The sequence below is a fragment of the Plecotus auritus genome (assembly GCF_963455305.1).
Source record: "Plecotus auritus genome assembly, chromosome: 8".
Lineage (NCBI taxonomy): Eukaryota > Metazoa > Chordata > Mammalia > Chiroptera > Vespertilionidae > Plecotus > Plecotus auritus.
The window spans coordinates 40020508-40026346 of record NC_137782.1 but is presented as its reverse complement, the minus strand read 5'-3'; positions in this window follow the sequence as shown (position 1 = coordinate 40026346).

Here is a 5839-nt window from a genome sequence, read left to right as displayed (position 1 = left end):
CAGTCTCTAAGACGACATAGGCAGCCGAGTAGTCAGGGTCCGTGTGCTGCAGGGAAAATGTCCCCACCCACACGACACACACATGAGAAATCTGAAACCTGACCATGACATCACTAAGAGTAGAAAACACAATGGGAGATATGCAAGAAAGCTCCAATCTGATGGAACCCTGGATGGACCCCAAGGAAAATGCAGGCACTCTCGATGGACAACAGGCACGTTCTCTTGAAGGAGTCAAATAACCTTAACAAGTGCACTGTGGACATTCTTCATGCCAGTTTGCAGGTGTATCTCCTTTGATGGTCAGCTCAATTTTAAATCCGGGAGTTTCACCCACAGCTATCGGTCAGCTCTTTGAACAGTTATATTCACAATCAGCTTCAAATTGCACAAGCCAAGGTTTTAGAAATTCCCACATAAAATTGGATTTCTCTTCATTGCAACCACTTAGAGCAGGATGTTTTTAAAGTGGGTGTTTTTGAAGTCATGTATACCATAATATAGGAAAAGAGACATACGGATTTTAAAAGGCAGGAAGAACATAATTGCAGAAGAAAGGACATTCTTTTAAATGTAGTAACTTTGTTTAGATAGCATTTTTAAATGAGAGGCCCATTTTTATAAAATATTTCAGGTACCCAAAGAGCACAGGTAAGGTCATGAACATCAGTGTGCCCTCCACCCACTTAAGAAGCACGTTAACAGTGTGGAGTCCTCAGGGACCCATTCTCTTCACTCAGGTGACAAATCACCACTATTGTCACATGAATGTTTCTTACTTCCCAGTATGTGTTCACACATTCATACCCATTCAACTTTGCTTTTCTATTGTAGTCAACTCATAGGTGGACCAAGTGGGGGCAGTGAGGATCCACTGGGTGACAGCCTCAGAGACCCCGTGCAGAACTCAGGTATTTGGGAACCATTGCACTTAGACGGTGGTGGTGGTGGTGAGGTTCCCCTAACACTTTCGGTAAGCAAACGCCCTTCAGTATTTAGGTAGGAGTCAACGTCGCTGCCTTGACCGCATCTCCAAAGATTGATATTTGCCCAACTCTTTACAGTGACAAGTCCTTTCTAACCACATTTTCAGTCCTTTCACGAGAGCCCCCTCTCACATGACTCAGAGTTACTAGGAGCTTGTTTGTCTAGCTTCCCAGCCAGACTGTGACTCCCCCGGTTCATAGAAGGGCCCAAGAGGTCCAGGGGGATTAGGGACTTCTCCAAGGCACACAGCAGGCTGTGGCAAAGGCAGGATCGCCACCAAAACGCCCAGCACCGACTTCCTGGTCTCCAACACCACGATCCCCACCAAGTTCTCCGTGCAGAAGAAGCCAGCGTTGTATTCTAGAAAAAGGTTTTGTTGCTTATTACTTTCCGGCAAAATGTGGAGTGTACATGTAAAAACAGGAAATATTCTACGCCAGCAAAAATGAAAGAAAAGAAAAAACCCGGGAGGGTGGAACGTTTCTGTTTGCTTTCGTTCCTTTTCCCAGCCTCCCCTTTACAAAACTCTTGCAAAGTTGGGACCCTCCCAGGGCTGGCGGGGCTCCCCACGCCTAAGCGGGCCCTGGCATTGGCAAGGCGGGAGGGCACCCGGAGGTCGGTCAGCGCTGACCATGGCGTCCGAGCCGTGGCCCCCGAGTGACGTGGGGAAGCGCACGTCGCGGACGGAGAGCCGGGAGATGCTGCCACTCACCACGCCGCCGCGCACCCAGAGCTGCCGGGCCACACCAACTACGGTCGGGTCGTGATCCCTTGTGCCCCGCGGGAGGGCAGCGGGAGGGGCAGAGCCGGGCGCTGATTGGCTGCGGAGCCTCTGCGCGCAAGGGGGCGGGGCAGGGCGCGTGAATTTGGCGGGACCGGAGCTGCAGGTCTGGTTCCTGGTTCCCCGGGGCCTATGGCCTTCCTGCAGCGTTTGCGCCCCGCGATGGCCACTGCTTCCCTGCGCTGGTCGGTCAGGGTCGCTGCAGACCCTGAGGCCAGGAGGAGCCCCGCCCCCAGACCCCCGCTCCTTTCGGCCTGCAAACTCGGGAATGACCTTCCGAGAGCAGCGCCAGAAGAAAGAAGCCGGGTCTGACCACGGGCTCCGCTTCTGAGCCCGCAGGTCGTGGTCACCGCAGCCAGGGGAACTGTGGGCGAGAAAATTCGACGAGTCTTTAAGTGACTTAAGCCTCCGTTTGCCACTTGATAAATTAAGAGGCGGGTCATCATCTATTGCACCCCTGCTAATGCAAAGTGATGTAAATACATTACCTCTTACCTGTAAAGTAGATAGGTCATTTTCATTTAATTGGTGAAGAAATGGGAATTCGAGAGATTAAGTGACTTAAATGACTTGCCTGAGGCCACACAACTAGAGGGCAAAGTGTCCCGGCGGCAGACCTTGGGGTCTATCCTCTGGATTGCAGGGACTCTTTATTTTCAGAGCTATATGATCCCCAGAGAATATGGTGAAAGCTACGGACACTCCAACCACCCCACCACCTGGCCACGCCCCTGCCCCAAGTTTGCACACAGGTAAGTTTTTAAATAAATCTTTATTCAGATTATTACAATTGTTTCTCCTTTTTCCCCCCATAGTTCCCCTCCACCTGGTTCCCACCCCACCTTCTGCCCTTACCTCCCCCGCACTGTCCTCATCCATAGGTGTATGATTTTTGTCCAGTCTCTTCCTGAACCCTCCCATACCCCTTTCCCCCTGAGAATTATCAGTCCACTCCCTTTCTATGCCCCTGATTCTATTATATTCACCAGATTATTCTGTTCCTCAGGTTTTTAATTCACTTGATTTTTAGGTTTGCTTGTTGATAGATATGTATTTGTTGTTCATAATTTTTATCTTTACTTTTTTCTTCTTCCTCTTCTTTAAGAATACCTTTCAGCATTTCATATAATACTGGTTTGGTGGTGATGAACTCCTTCAGCTTTTTCTTATCTGTGAAGCTCTTTATCTGCCCTTCAATTCTGAATGATAGCTTTGCTGGGTAGAGTAATCTTGGTTGTAGGTTCTTGCTATTCATCACTTAGAATATCTCTTGCCACTCCCATCTGGCCTGCATAGTTTCTGTTGAGAAATCAGCTGACAATCGTATGGGTGCTCCCTTGTAGGTAATTAACTGTTTTTCTCTTGCTGCTTTTAATATTCTCTCTTTGTCTTTTGCTCTTGGCATTTTAATTATGATGTGTCTTGGTGTGGTCCTCTTTGGATTCCTTTTGTTTGGGGTTCTGTGCGCTTCCTGGACTTGTAAGTCTATTTCTTTCACCAGGTGGGGGAAGTTTTCGGTCATTATTTCTTCAAATAGGTTTTCAGTATCTTGCTCTCTCTCTTCTTCTGGCACCCCCATAATTCTGATGTTGGTACGCTTGAAGTTGTCCCAGAGTCTTCTTACACTATCTTCAACTTTTTGGATTTTTTTTTCTTTTTGCTTTTTCGGTTGAGTGTTTTTTGCCTCTTTGTATTTCACATCTTTGACTTGATTCTTGTGTTCCTTTAGTCTGTTGTTGGGTCTCTGTATAATATTTTTTATTTCAGTCAGTGTATGTTTAATTTCTAGTTGGTCCTTTTTCATATCTTCGAGGGTCTCGTTATATTTATCGGCCTTTTCTAGGATATTCTTGAAAAGCCTTATAACTGTGGTTTTGAATTCTATATCCAGTCATTTGTTTTCCTCCATTTCTTTCGTTTGTGATCTGTTTCTTTGACGCCGCATTTTCACTGCTTCCCTGAGTTGGTAGGGTAGATTTGTGTGCTAGGTTTCCTATATGGCCCAGTGGGTCAGCCTCCCCAGTTAACCTGAGGTGGACACTCTTGGTGCACCCCATTGTGGACTGTGTGTATAGCCTTTTTGTAGTTAAGTCTTGATTGTTGTTGGTATCACTGGGAGGAATTGACCTCCAGGCCATTTGGCTGTAAGGATCAGCTGTGTCTATCCACACAGGTAACTTTTTATACTATCTTAAAGGGTTCATTGATTCTTTGCCTTGCACGTGGCCTTTCAGTTCCTACCTCTGGGGAATGCGTTGAAGATTAAATGAATGGGAAACAATGCTATAGAAGTTACATTATTCTATTAATATGTGTTCCTGTGGGTATGGCAAGGATATGTTTAGGGACAACCAGGTCACCTCTGCTTCCGGGATGCCTTTAATAACCGTGTTGGATGAATTCCTTTGGTGTAAGGCTGATACGGTCTCAACTCAAATGCCTACAGACAGTGGGCAGGCACTGGGAAGCAAAGGAGTGAGGCAATAGGCAACTGTGACTGTGGCTAAGGACCTTTGCTTTTCGAACGGAGTAGCCAGTTAGCTCCAGTTGTCTGTGGTCCTGTGGGAATTAGAGCCCTGGTGGGCTGTATCTTCTCATTTTCCAAGAGAAGGCTGAAATTCCAATGTTGATATGAAATAGCCTTTCTTTCCCCCTGTCCTGTACTACCCACTTTGTCATGTAGATATAGATATTTTACATATGGATCAACACTCACTAACAATTAATTCTAAGTTTAACTCATTTGTTTGTTCATCATTATATTTTGCTTTCTTGATTTTTTTTTCATGTGGCTGGAATATATGCTCTATTCAGTTTTTTTTTTTTCAGAATGAGTCTCTGGCCTGGTTGATGTATTTTGAGTACTCTGTATTCTGAAGATGCCTTTGTTTTTCTTTCAGATTTGAATGCTGGCTGTATTGTATAGAATTCATAGTTCAAATTAATACTTTTTAAAGAAGTGTTCAGTCTCATTCTTTAAGATTAAGCTGATGGGGGGTGGGTGTTCCACCCTCGCTGGGAAATGTTTGGATTTTCTCTTTATTTTTATGGTGTTAAAATATTACTAATATATGTAAAATATTACTGCTATTCTACAATTGATGGATCCTTTCAACCAAAAGCAAAATTTCTCTGGAAAGTGTTCTCTGCTATTTCACTGGTTCTTCCTCTTCATTCTTTTCTTTCTGGAATTTACATTGGATCAATATTGAACCTCTGAATCTATCATGCATACTTTATCTGTTCTTTTCTGCTGAGTCCTTTTTCTTTAATATTCCAGCTCACTGATTTGTTCTCCAACTGTGTTCATTCTTTAATTTAACCAAATTGTTTAATTCTTTGTTGTTATTTTAAATTCCTAAGTTTTCTTTTCATAGTACCATCACCCCTCTTGAAAAAATGGATACCACATTGTCTCAAAAAATTGGTTCCTCCATTAAGTTTAGTTCCTCAAGTGCTAATTCTTGGTTGTTGACTTGAGTTCCTTGCCTTCATGGTACTGCTTTTCTTCACATTAGTGTTCATATCTGTCCATATTTACTGTTGAGAATCACATTTTGTCTTTCTGCGAAGTTAGATTTTGAAAACCTGTTTTTGCTATTGTGAAGGAAGGGTAGTCAGGTGGCTGCACAGGTATGTGGGTAGCTTTTTGTCCAGGTGAGGAGGCACGTGTCCCTCCCGAATTTCATTTCAGAGTCTTGTTTAGAAGTGGATTCTGGGAGGAAATGTCAGAATAAATTCCATATTCTGTTTCCTTTGTGATGATCAGGATTCCCTTTAGGATCTTCTCTGCTCCCCAGATTCCATTTGGGAATCTCCCAAGGCAAATTGTGGACTTTGGAAAATTGTTATTATGAATATCAGCTTATTAACAGTGACATGCCTAGCTATCCAGCCATTCCAAATGCTGCTACTTAATTAACAATTTTTTAAACTACTATAATTAATAGCACTATTACTTCTAGGAAAAATAAAGTAAAATACTTAGGAATAAATTTAACCAAGGATGTCAAATACCTGTACTTGGAAAATTATAAGACACTGAAGAAAGTAATTGAAGAAGATACAAAG